Raw genomic sequence first — 15,562 nt, forward strand, 5'->3', positions numbered from 1 at the left:
TTGTCTTCCACAAATAGTGATAATTTAAGTTCTTCTTTTCCTATTTTTATGCCTTTAATCTCTTTCGTCTGTCTGATTGCTCTGGCCAGTGTTTCGAGAACTATATTGAATAGAAGTGGTGATAGAGGGCATCCCTGTCTTGTTCCAGATTTTAGAGGGAATGCCTTCAATTTTTCTCCATTCAGAATGATGCTAGCCTGAGGCTTAGCATAGATAGCTTTTACAATGTTGAGGTAAGTTCCTGTTATCCCTAGTTTTTCTAATGTTTTGAACATAAAGGAATGCTGTACTTTGTCGAATGCTTTTTCTGCATCTATCGGGATGATCATATGGTTCTTATCTTTGAGTCAATTGATGTGGTGAATAACATTTATTGATTTCCATATATTGAACCATCCTTGCATCCCAGGGATGAATCCTACTTGATCATGGTGCACAATTTTTTGATGTGTTTTTGTATCCAATTCTCCAGAATTTTATTGAGGATTTTTGCATCTAGGTGCATTAGAGATATTGGTCTGTAATTTTCTTTCTTTGAGGTGTCTTTGTCTGGTTTCGGAATCAGGGTGATGTTGGCCTCATAGAATGAATTTGGAAGAGCTCCCTCTTTTTCTATTTCCTGAAATAACTTGAAAAGTATTGGTATTAAATCTTCTTTAAAGGTTTTGTAAAACTCCGCTGTATACCCATCTGGTCCTGGGCTTTTCTTGGTTGGTAGTCTTTTGATTGTTTCTTATATTTCATCCATTGATATTAGTCTGTTCAAATTGTGTGTATCCTCCTGACTCAGTCTGGGCAAATCATGACTTAAGAAATTAATCGATGTCTTCACTATCTTCTATTTTATTGGAAAATAGGTTTTCAAAATAATTTCTAATTATCTTTTGTATTTCTGTAGTATCTGTTGTGATGTTGCCTTTTTCATCCCGTATGTTAGTAATTTGAGTTCTCTCTCTTCTTCTCTTCGTTAACATGGCTAAGGGTCTGTCGATCTTATTTATTTTTTTGAAGAACCAACTTTTAGTTTTGTCAATTTTTTCAATAGTTTCTTTTGGTTCAATTTTGTTGATTTCCGCTCTGATATTAATTATTTCTTGCCTTTTGCTACATTTGCTGTTGTTTTTCTCTTCCTTTTCTAGGGCTTTGAGATGAAGTGTGAGCTCATTTATTTGTTGGATTTTTCTTTTTTTGAGGAATGACCTCCAGGTGGTGAATTTCCCTCTTAAAACTGCTTTCATTGTGTCCCATAGATTCCGATATGTTGTGTCTGTATTTTCATTTACCTCTAAGAATTTTTTGATTTCCTCCGTTATGTCTTCTGTAACCCATTGATCATTCAGTAACATATTGTTCATTTTCCATGTGATGTAGGATTTTTCCTTCCTTCTTTTATCATTGATTTCCAGTTTCATTCCATTATGATCAGATAAAATGCATGGTATTGTCTCCACCCCTTTATATTTACTGAAGGTTGCCCTATGGCATAATAGATGGACTATTTTTGAGAAGGATCCATGTGCTACTGAGAAAAAAGTATATCCACTTGATGATGGTTGATATATTCTATATATGTCAGTTAAGTCTAGGTTATTGATTGTGATATTGAGTTGTATAGTTTCTTTATTCAGCTTTTGTCTGGAGGATCTGTCCAATGGAGAGAGTAGTGTGTTGAAGTCACCCATAATTATTGTGTTGTGTTCTATTTGATTCTTGAACTTGAGGAGAGTTTGTTTTATGAACGTTGCAGCACCCGTATTTGGTGCATAAATATTGATAATTGTTATTTCTTGTTGGTGAATGGTTCCTTTTCACAGTATATAATGTCCTTCCTTATCCCTTTTGATTAACTTAGTCTTGAAGTCGATTTTATTCGATATGAGAATGGCCACCCCTCCTTGCTTACAAGGACCGTGTGCATGGTATATTTTTTCCCAACCTTTCACCTTCAGCCTGTGTATGTCTTTTCCAATCAGATGTGTCTCCTGGAGGCAGCTTATTGTTGGATTTGTTTTTTTAATCCATGTTACCTGCCTATGTCGCTTTATTGGAGAGTTTAAACCATTAACATTTAGAGTTACTATTGATATATGGTTTGTACTTCCAGCCATGTTTGATTATTTATCTTTTTTTAATTTAGTTTGTTTCTCCATGATTAGCTTTCCCCCTTCCCTCTGTCTTTACTGAGGTACTTCCCACTGTTGGTTTTGGTTATTGTTTTTCATTTCTTCCTCGTGTAGTGTTTTGCTCAAGATGCTTTGCAGTGCTGGTTTTCTGGCTGCAAATTCTTTTAACTTTTGTTTATCATGAAAGATTTTTATTTCATTGTCATACCTGAAGCTTAATTTTGCTGGATACAAAATTCTTGGTTGGCATCCATTGTCTTTCAGTGTTTGAAATACGTTGTTCCAGGATCTTCTTGCTTTCAGCGTCTGTGATGAAAAATCAGCCATTAACCTTATTGGTTTACCCCTGAATGTAATCTGCCTCCTTTCTCTTGTAGCTTTTAATATTTTCTCTTTGTTCTGTATATTGGATATCTTCATAACAATGTGTCTTGGTGTTGGTCTACTGTGATTTTGTATGCTCGGTGTCCTGTATGCATTGACAATTTGTATATCCATTTCCTTTTTTTATTTCTGGAAAGTTTTCTATAAGTATATAACGCCCCCAGTAGCTAGTGCAAGAGACCTCAGTTGTCATTCAGTAGGTTGCTCATTCCCTTGGTTTGAACCTCTATACCTTCCTCTATCCTGATGACTCTTAAGTTTGGTTTTTTTATGTTATCCCATATCTCTTAGATGTTTTTCTCGTGATTTTTTACCAGCCTTTCTGAGTTGGCTAGACTCTTTTCAAGATGATATATTTTGTCTTCATTATCTGACGTTCTGGCTTCTATTTGCTCCACTCTGTTAGTGATACTCTCATTTGAGTTTTTAATTTGGTTTATAGTTTCCTTCATTTCTAGAATTATTGTTTGATTTTTTTATAATCTCTGTCTCCTGATAAAGATGCTTATTTGCTTCTTTTATCTGTTTATGTAATTCATTTCCAATGAGTTCTTTCACTGTTTGAATTTGTTGTCTCATATCCTCTTTAAGATTCCATTCCATCTGTCTAAGGTATTCCTTGAGTTCTTTATTTGGCCATTTTTCTGATGACTCCAGGTCCTCCTGAATATTTAGGCTGTCCTGCATTGTTTGTACTCCTTTTCTTCCTTGCTTCTTCATGCTTCTCATGTTACTTCTTGTTCTGTTTAACTGCTGAGTTACTGTTTACTCCTATAAATTTATTTGATGCTTGGGAGGAAAGGTATTAGAAGGGAAGGGAAGAAGTCACTAAAAAGAATGAAAGTAAGCAGATAGAATTCAAGGAAGGGGGAATAAGGAAATTGAAAAGACAAAGGAAAAAAATAGAAAAGAAAATAGAAAAAAATTTTTAAAAAATCAAAAAAATAAAAATTATAAAAAATAATAAAAAATATTTTTAAAAAATTTAAAAATATTTAAAAATGAAAATGAAAAAAAAAACAAATTAAAAGAAAAAAAATTTAATAAATGCAGTCTTAGAGTTTGATTAACTTCTCTTCCAGTAGGTGGAGCTGTGCCCACTGGGCCATGCTTCTCCTCTCAATATGCAGGAACCAATCACTGTGCAGCAGCTCCTCCTCCCAGTCTGGGCGGGTCTCCAATCCTGGGTGCGTAGGGCCTTCTCTTGTGTCTAGTCACTTCCCCACTTTTCCTCAAGCCAGGCCCCGCTCATTGGTGATGCTCACCACAATACTGGCTACACGCCAGGTATGCTGCTCCCGGGAGCCCTATTTTCATGAATGACTGGGCACACTCTCCCCGTTTGCCATTCCCTCAGACCCTAAGTTTGTGGAGCTTGGGGCTGAGAACCCTCAGCGAATTTTGCTTGCCCTCCAGTAGCCACGCCCCCAGTAGCTAGTGCAAGAGACCTCAGTTGTCAGCACTGGTGGGAGCGGTATCCAGGGGTTCCGCGCCGCGGGTCCTGCACCACTCCTGATTCCCTTGGTCTGACTATCACGCTCATGGGAGAGCTGGGAGGGGCCCTTACGGGAGAACTGGGGGGGCCCTTAAGCTTTCCCCGCTGTGTGGAGAGGAAGGGGTAGGGGGTTACACACCTGTCGCTGCCGGAATGAAGTTATCTCCTCTGCTGCATTCTGGTGACGTCAGTTCTCTGCCATGGTGGTATCCCATGCAAATGGCGACAGTTCATTCCCTTTGTCGGGTGAACAATGCAACAGGTGGGTCCTGACTGGCTCTCCCATGCCCCGTCTCAATCCTGTGGCCACTGCCTATGAAGGCTCGGTTGGTATTAATCTCCGCAGGTTCAGAAGGGCCGACCAGTTGTTTCAGCAGGATCATTTAGTGCTTTGTCACAGCAGTTTGTCTGCGAGACGCAGGTGAACGGGAGCTTCAATTCAGCCGATCTGGGCTCGGTGTGAGTTCTAAGAGGCGCAGACTGTTCGCCCCAGATCCACATCAGCTCAGCATTGCCTAGTAATCCTGAGCAAACAGCATTTAGATGGTTTACGACTCCCTATGCCCACACAGCTGAAGAGGTCAGAGACTTGATCTCTCCACACCCGCCGCCATGTTGGATCTTCCCAGTGTTATTTTAAAACTGTCAATCAAATCAGACAAATTTTTCTAGTCAAAAACTGACAATTTTTCAGTTCACATTGAAGGTGTTAATGCCCATCACCATAACATCACCTCACATTGTTTCAGGAGGCCTCTCTGTTGGGTTGGGTTGGGTTGTTTTTTGTGTTTGGGCTTTGGGTTGTTTCTTTTTTTTGGTACCAGAGATTGAACCAAGGGTACTTAAACACTGAGCCACATTCCCAGCTCTTTTTTTTTTTTTTTAATTTAAAGATGAGGTCTCTCTAAGTTACTCTAGGACCTTACTAAGTTACTGAGGCTGAACTTAAACCTCCATAGCCACTGGGAGTACAGGCAGGTGCCACCATGCCCCACTGAGCCCTCTCTGTTGAGGGTATGTGTTCTTGAATCCCCGCTCCTTGGTGTCCAGGGATGTTTGTACCTTGGCCTGTGCCCCACAGGTTCAGGACAGGGGAGGCACTGTCTCTTCTTTGGTAAGGTAGGAGAAGGGCTGTGGTGAAGAGGGGAAAGACGGGCAGGAAAAATCCATGCCTCCTGGATGTGAGGGCCTCAGGCTAATAACTGGGAACTGCCAGTCAGCATGGGGCACTGGGGTGAGTGAGACCTGCTTTTTGCTGTGACTGAGTCAGTCCCCATCCTATAAACTGGGAGGGTAAACATGTGTCTGGACCCAGGGATGGTGTTCTGGGGGTTGGGTGGGACTGCCTCATTGTGCATCTAAACCCATTCCTAAAGGTTGTACAAAAGCCTCAAGGATCACGTCCCACCCACAGGTGTTTTAGGGGTGGTTGGCTCTCTGCTGTGCTTCTAAGGGTTCAATTCAAGCAAGACTGGGGCACTCAGTGATGGCTGTGCTGTTTAGTTTCTCCCTGGCCTGGGGTTCCCCTTTGGGAACCTCTTCTGTAGGTATCTCAATGACTCACCTCCTCTCCCTCTCCCTCCTTCCTTGTCTTCTGCCCTGTCTCCATAGGAAGCTCCCCCTCTGCCTGTCTCCAGCTCTTTCTCCTTCTCTCTCTGTACACAGTGTGCTGTGGGCACTACAGAACTCTGGGCCCCTAGTGACTCTGCCCACACTTTGCTCTGATAGACCACTAACCTCTAGCATGGCCCCTGGAACATGAAGCTCTGTCTGAAAAAGTTCCCAATCCCCTTTCAAATCCCTGTTTAGGAAAGTTCTATTTTTTTCCAAGCAGATGGGCATTAATTAGTGACAGGATCACACTTAAGGTCAAGAATTGCCTGGCATGTTTATATTTTCCAAGCAGATGATAGTTGCAAGACCTCCCTGTCTTAGTACATTTGTTGAAACAAGCTTTAACTAGGAATCCTTCCTCTGACTATGAGACACGGAATGGAAGATAGGAAGCTCACACAGACACAGATAGTGGCCTTACGACTCAGAAGGGTCTTTCTCCAAGTCTGAGAGTGATGCCTTTGGAATGTACTCATCAGAAAACCAGGGCCTCCTGCCATTTCCACAGAATAGTATGATCTGAACTTCAATAGTTGCCAGGGAGAACACTAAGCTGCCTCATTGCATTTACTGGATCACCCTTCAGCATTTTTTACCTCCCTGACTCTAGAGACACCCACTTGCCCCCCTCCCCCCACCGGCTCCCCATCTCCCTTCGAAACACCCCTCACCTCCCTGCCCATAGTGTTTCCCTCTGGGATGTGGTGAAGAGGACAAGGACAGGGATCATGAGTCTTTCCTGAGCTGCAGGTTCCTTGTACCAGTATCTCTGCTCAGACTCCTGAGGTCGAGTGTAACACCCCGCCCTCTTCTCTTCTGTTACAGGTGCTTAATGGAATCAACACAATTATTACTAAGGATTTATCTGCTATTACAGAATTCTTCTCTGAGATGTGGGCCAGAACACCACAGAACAACCAATAAGTCCAAGGCCTTATGTTGGCAGCACCAGTTAACCGGGGAATTTGAGCAAGCTGGTTTACAGATTTCACTCTCTTTTGTAATCATGAGCACTTGGGTTAGTGGAGCTGAATCAAAGCACAGGAAGCCTTCATCTGAGGGAAACACTTCACAGCACAAATGGTATTAAAGACCTGGTTGCACAATGTTATGTCTCAATGTTTGTGTCCCATCCCACCCCAGATTCATATGTTGATTCCCTAACCAATAATGTGTGGTGTTCAGAGGTGGTGGCATAGGGCGGTCACTAGGTTTAGAGGAGGTAAGGATGGTAGGACCCCTAATGTGGGGTTATAAGAAGAAAAAGAGTGAGCAGAGCTCTCTTTCCCTCCCTCTGCCATGTGCAGCCCTACTGAGAACAGGGCCCACTGCCTGCCAGGAAGAACCTCTCTACACCATGTCAGGAACTCAGATATTCCAACTGCTGTGGTTTCAATTTAATTTGTCCCTTAGAAATCCATGTTGTAACACAATTCCCCTAAAGATGTGGGACCAGGGTTAATTTTAAGAGGCAGGACAAGGATTAATCCATTCATGTGGTTAGATAATTACTAGATTAGTGGGTTGGTGTTCTAGTGGGTTCTCTCAGGATGGGTTTCCTATAAAAAGCACCTTGGCTCCATGTCTTAGGTGTTCCTTCTTTCTGTGATTCCTGCAATGCCTCAAGACTCTGCCAGCAAGAAATCCCTCTCCAGGTTTGGCCTGTTGACCTTGGACCACACCATGAGCCAAAACTTCTTTTCTTTATCACTTACCCAGTCTGTGGTGTTTCATTTTTAGCAACAGAAAACAGACTAAGATACCAGCCTCCAGAGCTAAACTATGCACAGTAGAAGTCTGTGGTTTAAGCCACACCAACTGCAGCCTGCTGTCACTGCCTGTGCTGGCACACACAGACTCCTGGACCTTCAACTTTTCTGCTTCCTTCCTCTTCAAGGTTATTTTTATTTAAGTGGTGTGAGGACACACACAGGACAGCAAGGAGACTGACCTGAATGACGGGTAAGAAGGGAAACCACCGGGTCAGCCAGGGCTGTTATCTCATTGGTTTGAGTTGTGTGGAAGAGTCTTGACCTTGAGTGTGAACCTGTCACTAGTGCCCACCTGCCTTCCTCTGGCCACTCTTGATGCAAACAGTGATTTGAATCATTCCTTCCCTCTGCTCTCCATGTCTTATTTCTGCCTGTCTCTTCCACCTCCTCAGAGTTCCAGCTTCCTCACCACATCTGCTTGGCACTGCCTCTCATCTCTGATCCCATATTCCCCTCTGCTCTGCTTTCTCCCTCAGTTCAACACCACTGTTCTCTGCTACCTGCTCCCACACTAGTTCCTGGGAGTATCTGTTTGGCTAAGTGCAACACACAGCTTGGCCTACCCATTGGCTGCCCTTTCATCACATGGCCCACTGGGCCAATCGGCTCTGCCCAATGGGGTCCATCACATAATTCCCACATGGCCACGAAGCAGTTTCACTTGCAGAGGATTGCAGGTCAGGCCAGGTCCGTGAATGAAGGTTCTGGTTCAGGTGCAGTGGAGAATGATATGTGGGGGCAAACCTGGCTCCAACTTTGGCCCTTCAAGAACTGCAGAGAGCTTGGATCTTGCACCAGAGGAGATCCATTGTCTGGAATTAGCAACTGGAGCTCACATTACTCATAAGATCTGATTCCCCAATATAACACTGTTATTTGTAAAATTTAAAAATGTGTAAATCAAACCTTTTACTAATTTTTTCATGGATAAATTGCCCATTTTCTTAACAGGTATCAGGATTGGGCAGCAAGTAGCAAAAGTGCTATGTCCTTTCCAGCCCATCTCCCATGGCCAGACTCCTCTGTCTGTGCCTCTGGTGTGGGGGAAAGGAGACCAGCTCCTGTGACTACTGTGTTTGCAGAACCAGTTCTGTCATTTTTTTCTTCTTTTTCTGCAGTTCTGGGGGTTGAATCCAGGGCCTTTCACATGCTAAGCAAGCACTCTGCTACTGAGTTATTAGTAAAACCATCTTTTAGAGCAATTTACATCACACACACACACACACACACACACACACACACATCACACATTTATTAAGCAGGTGATCACCAAGGAGTCACTGGGCCACTCATGCATCCTGTCCTGAAAGTTGAATGAGGACACAATTCTCTCTCCTTCTGGGTGCTGTATCCATACCTTACATGAAAGCTTCACTCAGTGCAAGATGCTGTCTTCCAAATCAGCATTGAGCAACTGGAAATCCAACCAGAGGCTGGCCACACCAAGTGCATTCATGTGCCAGTCCCAAAGGCACAGGCTCCAAAGGCCTGCCTCATGTTGCGTCACCTCAAAGCTGGGTAGAGTCTCTACAATATTCTAGCCAATTCACATCTTATAACTAGAAGTAATTTCACCTGGGAGAGGGAGGTGATTTCCAACCTCCAACTGTGCTGTGTATTGAGTCCTTAATTTTTCTAAGTCCATCTCAAACATTCAATTTACTAACTAGAAAAACATATGGTGAACAGATGTTGGTATAGTCTGGATAAGAAATGCTCCCACCCCAAAGCTCCTGTGTCAATGCAGGGAAGTTTGGAGGAAAAATGATTAGATTGTGAAAGCTGTCACTTCTTCCCACCATACCAGTATGAGTGGATGGACTGTGTTGTAGCCGTAGGCAGGAGGGGTGAGGCTGGAGAGGGTGGGTCACTGGAGTCATGTGCTGGAAGGGTTCTTCTTCCCTGTGGCCCGTCCTTCCTCTCTCTCTAGGCCTCCTGGCTGCCATGAATGGAGCAAAGATCTTCCCCATGCCCTCTGCCTTAGCATTCTCCTCTTCATGGTTCCAGAGCAGAGGAGTCAGCCCACCCAGGGCAAAACCACTGAACCATGAGCCGCAGCAAACTTTCCCTCCTCTGAGTTGTTCTGACCAAGTATTTTGAGCACAGTGACACAACGCTGACTAAGACAGAAATTATTACCAAGAAGTGAGGTTGTCGCTGTAACCAGCATGACCATGTGGTCAGAAGCCTTCAGAACTGGTTCACAGGAGTTTGGGATAGTTTATAGATACAGGCTGGAAAAGCTTCAGAGTGTGGTAGAATGAGTCTGGTGGGAGCTCAGAAGACCTTCAGGAGGGACAGATAGATACATTTATAGACTAAGGAAAGTTGCTAAATTTAGATGCTCCTTTAACCCTGGGGGAGGGGTAGAGAGAAAGGAAAGGGACTGAGAAGTGTTGCCGCAGTCTGGCTGGGCACAAATCATGAGCCACTCAAGCAGGAACAAACTTTATTTCTGAACTCCACCAGCACACTCCACACATGCTCCCCGGGTACTCTCCCGAACGCCACCCATGCCGCTCCTCCAGGAACACACCATACACCAACCAGAACTCCCACCACCCGAACTTCACCAAACAATGTGAACTCTTCAGGAATCCCCGCAAGAGCTCAACCAGAACTCAATGGGAACTCCACAAGAACTCAAATGTCATCATCTTAATGGCTCGCTGGCGTCACCTCTCAACCACTACTTCTGGCAAAAATGCCATGTGTCATCCCAACTCAGCTATGGCCCTTAGCATCTCCCCCCTTCTGTTTAATTAAACAACAAGCATTGTGGCTTAGGGACCGTGCCTGTCTTAGGTTGTCCAATACTAAATATGGTCCTTACCTGTCATCGGATGAGCTGACCTCAAGGCGTCAGCCTCCTGTCTTAGGTTGGTACCATTGCAATTGGATCTTACCCATTATTGACTACCAGTCCAGCATACAGCCACACCTGTGGAAAGGCCTTTGTACCAGTGTGGGGGGGGTGAGGTTCTTGGCCTCACCTCTGTTGGCCCCCAAATTTTAGCTGAACAACCATCACAAGCAGAAGGGAGGAGGATACACCAAGCCAATTGATGGCTCCTTTTGGAAAAATTGTACCACCAATGACACCATCAGCAAAAATACCCCAGCACTACCACAAGTCGCTGCACCAACAGATAGTTCACAATGCATACAAGTGATACATAGTTGAGACAAGTTCTGCAAGCAGTTCAGTGATAGCTATTGCAGAAGCTGTAGTTTGGTTTTACCATTGTCTTCACTGGCACTGGGATGAAGATAGGAATTCTGGCAATAATGGCTAAAGAAAAAATTATGTAACATTCCAGCAGTCACTAAAAGAAAACAATTTTCTGAACAATTTACATTATCCTGAACAGAATTATTAAATATAATGAAAAGGAAAGGTGAAAGTAAACAAACAGATCTGTTAACTTCCATTTTTGTTCACATATTAAAACAATCCTCAACAGCTGTTTACACAATTTAAATTAAACCATTTAAATCACGTGAATAAGAAAAAAAAATTTGGATCCATTTTTCATGAGCGCTCGTATATGATATATGGACATACGCACATATAAACATACAAAACAAAACACAAGTGTGCACACATAATATAATACATACAACACATAACATAATAGTAAAGGCCTTCTAACTTTTTACAGATGAAATCTCCAATGCAATGTTTAAAAACTCCATAATCAAAAAATAGAACTGATCAGCAAAACATTAACCTAGGTCTGTTTGAGCTCAAAAAACAAAATAGAACTTCATGATGTGGGAAAGGGCTTTAATAAAATAGATATTGAAAAAAGCATTTTAGTTTCATCAGCCTCCAGGGGTGGGAGAACCACTGTTGCAGATGTAAGGATAGTCATACTGGAGTTCTGGATATCAGCTGTTACGGATTTGAGCCAAATCATCTTCTTTTTCGTCTGTAGAAATCGCTTTAGTTAATCTCTCTGGAATCCAAATCAGCTGCTGTTCTCCCTGTGGAAACACACAAACAGACCCCCAACTCCAGACAATTACTGGGTCAGGACCTTTCCATTGTCCTGTTAGAATATCTTTCCAAAGTACCTTGGGCTTATGTACATTTTTTGGGTGCATATGCCTTTCCGCAGCACTAATCCCTGATGAATCCAAATTTTAAAAGTTTAGAGTAAAAAGGGTTATTTTAAGTTTATCTTTGGGGAATATATACCCCTTCCCAATTCCCTCTTTTTGCTTTAATAAGTACATTTTAATAGTTTGATGAGCTCTTTCAACTATGCCTCGTCCCTGTGGATTGTATGGGATTCCTGTTATATGAGTAATGCCAAATGATGAGCAAAATTGTTTAAAAGAGGTAGAAGTATAACCAGGGGCATTATCTGTTTTTAACTGTTTTGGAACACCCACAGTGGCAAAATTTTGTAAGCAATGAGCTATAATATCTTTAGTTTTTTCTCCAGCATGAAGGGAGCCCATCAAAAATCTGGAAGAAGTATCAACTATAACATGCAAATATTTTAATTTTCCAAATTCTGGCAATTGTGTGACATCCATCTGCCAAATATGGTTAGGTATCAGTCCTCTAGGATTGACTCCAAGATTAACTTGTGGTAAAAAGGTCACACAATTCTGACATTATTTTATTATTTATCTAGCTGGTTCCTTAGTTATTTTAAAATGCTTTTGTAAAGTATTAGCATTGACATGGAACTTTTATGAAAATTTGTAGCTTCTTCTAGTGTAGAGAAAATATGTATGTCATGTGTAGTATTATCTGCTAAATTATTGCCCAAACTAAGGGCTCCAGGCAATCCTGTATGTGCCCTGATATGTCCTATAAAGAATGGATTTTTTATGTCCCAGATTAGACTTTGTATAGTGGAAAACAAAGAGAAAACAGTAGAGGAAGGGGAAATCCTACCAGCATCTTCAAGGGATACTATAGCATTAACTATATACTGACTATCAGAAAATAAATTAAATACAGAATCTTTAAACATCACAAAAGCTTGCAATACAGCATTAAGCTCTACCTTTTGAGCTGATTGTTTAGGTACTAAAAATGTAAAAGTTTGATCGGGTGTAACTACTGCTGCTGTACCATTATTTGACCCATCAGTGAATATATTTGCAGCATTCATGATAGGGGTTTTTCTTGTCATTTTTGGAAAAATTACAGGATGCAACGACCAAAAAGACAATAAAGGATTAGATGGTAAGTGATTATCAAATGAAACATTAGATTTGCACATGATTATTTCCCAAGTATTTAACTCATTAGCTAACTCATCAAATTGATCCACAGTATATGGAGTAATAATTTTATTGGGAGAAATTCCAAACACTCCCTTTGATGCTTTTATTCCTTTGAGTATTAATTGTCCTACAGCCTCAGGATACCTAGTAAGAATAGTGTTAGGAGAATAAGATAAATGTATCCATGCTAATGGACCTTCTTGCCAAAATACTCCTGTAGGAATATTTTTTGTTGGTAGTACAATAAATAATAAAGGCAAACTTATATCAATTCTATCCAAATGCATATTTCCATATATGTTTCAATGATTTTTAATGTCTTTCTTGCTTCAGGCGTTAACATTCGGGGTGAATTTGGATCTGATGGACCTTTTAGGATATCAAATAAAGGTCCCAACTCTCATGTTGGTATACCTAGATAAGGCCTTATCCAATTTATGTCTCCTAATAACTTTTGAAAGTCATTAAGTGATTTAAGTTGATCTACTTGTATTTGAATTTTTGGTGGATGGATGATTATTGAGGATAATAGAACTCCTAAATAATTAATTGGAAAATTTAATTGTACTTTATCATTTGCTATCTCTATATTATAATTTTTAAATAAGTTTGTAAGTGTGGCATAACATTCTAGCAATGTGTCTTTATCTTTGTGTGCTAATAATACATCATCCATATAGTGAAATATTTGTAGTTCAGGATTTTGATTTCTAAGTGGCTGGATTACTTTGTTAACATAAATTTGACACATAGTTGGGCTGTTAGCCATCCTTGATGGAGTACTTTCCATTCATATCTCTGATCAGGACCTTCATGATTCAGTGCATGGATAGTAAATGCAAAACGTGGACTATCCTCAGGATGAATTGGAATTGAAAAAAAAAACAATCTTTAATATCTATAACTAAAACATACCAGGTTTTTGGCAAAGCAGACAATTGGGGAATCCCCGATTGAGCAGGTCCCATAATAACCATCTCATTATTAATGGCTCTTAAATCTTGCAATAATCTCCATTTACCAGATTTCTTTTTAATGACAAAAATGGGTGTATTATGGGGAGATACAGAAAGTTGTATATGTCCCTCTGCTAATTGTTGTTTGACCAGGTCATGGGCTGCTTGTATCTTTTCTTTAGTCAAGGGCCACTGAGGAAACCATACTGGTCTTTCTGATTTCCAAGTAATTTTGATTGTCTCAGTGACCCCTCCTGAAAATCCAATCCATGTCTGTCTGTTCCTTGATCTATTTGTATTGGTGCTGCTATACCTTGTTCTTGTTCTCCTAATCTTTTTCCTTTCCTAAAACCTTGTCTAGCCATAATAGTGGACACATTTGAATTGATGTTATTTGTTAATGTTAGTCCTAATTGATCTAGGACATCTTGTTCCCATAAATTTATGGGAAGATGATCCAATACATATGGCTGTATAGTTCCTTCACATCCTTCAGGATCCTTCCAATCTAATACCATTGCACTTCTATGTGGATTAGTCGCCACTCCTAGGCCTCGAAATTTTTGAGTGGCTTGTTGTAACAGCCAATGTTTTGGCCATTCTCAACGAGAGATGATGCTAAGGTCTGCACCTGTATCCAGTAGCCCATTAAATTCATGTCATTGAATATTTAGTTTTAGCATTGGGCGAGAATCTAAATTTAAAGAAAGCATAGCCCAATCTACACCTGTGGAGCCTAATACCCTGGAACCTCTTTCTACAGTATGACTGGAAAATTTATCATGTAGGCTGGGTATTATTAATAACTGTGCTATTCTATCTCCTGGTGAAATTACTGATATACCCTTTGGAGAACTGGCTATAATTTTTATTTCACCTTCATAATCGGGATCAATTACTCCAGGACTTATCATAAGTCCTTTTAGACTAGAAGAACTGCATCCCAATAATAAGCCTACTGTTCCTTTGGGAAGAGGTCCTTTTACCCCTGTGGGAATGATTTGAACTCCCATCTCTGGAGTTAGTTCTGTTCTGGCGGAGGCGCAGATGTCCAATCCTGTGCTTCCTCTGGTTTGTCTAGTGAGGGATCTAATGGATAATGTGTCCTGGGCACTACACTGAGGGTGTTGCTGGGTTCCTCCAGTGCCCCGTATATTTGTGGTCGTGGGCCCCGGAGCATTGGGCCCCCTTGTCCATTTTTTGGCAATGGAGCCTGATGCCTTTCTCCATGATATCATGGATAGACACCTGGTCCTTGTTCATTTTCTGATAATGGAGTACCCTCTATGGTGGTTTGAGAACGGGATTCATTAGCCCAATGTCTCCCTCTATGGCATCATGGGCAAATACCCGGTATTCTACTCCTTTGATACCTAGTTTTGTTAAACCCTCCTCCTATGGGACAATTCTTTTTAAAATATCCTGTTTGTTCATAATTGTAGCATGTTTTTGGCCTGGCATCTAAAGCCTGTTGTACTGCAGCTGCCAAGACTTGCCCTTGTTCATTAATGTCTCTACATAATTTAATATATGTATTTAAATCTTCATGTTTCCATGGTCTAATGACTTCTCTGCACCAACGATTCGCTTGCTCATAAGCCAGTTGTTTTATTAATGGCATTTCTTGTTCTGTATTCCCAAAAACTCTGGTAGCTGTTTGAATAAGCCTATCTACAAATTTAGCGTAAGATTCATTAGCTCCTAGTATTACCTTAGATAATTGACCTTGTAAACCTCCATGTCCTTGTAAAGTCTTCTATGCTCTAACCGCATCTAGAGCAATTTGTAAGTATATGGCAGGATCATATGCAGTTTGTTGCTGTTGACCCTCATAAGGTCCCTTTCCTAACAACATATCTAGATTTCTTTGAGGATAACCAGCTGCTGCATTTCACCTAGCCGTCTCCTTGCAAAATTCCTCATTGGCAACCTTCCATAACAGGTATTGTCCTCCATTTGGCACAGCTTTAC

Source organism: Marmota monax, unplaced genomic scaffold, assembly GCF_021218885.2.
Source record: "Marmota monax isolate L192 unplaced genomic scaffold, Marmota_monax_Labrador192_F-V1.1 WCK01_AAM20220418_F8-fsc00038, whole genome shotgun sequence".
NCBI lineage: Eukaryota > Metazoa > Chordata > Mammalia > Rodentia > Sciuridae > Marmota > Marmota monax.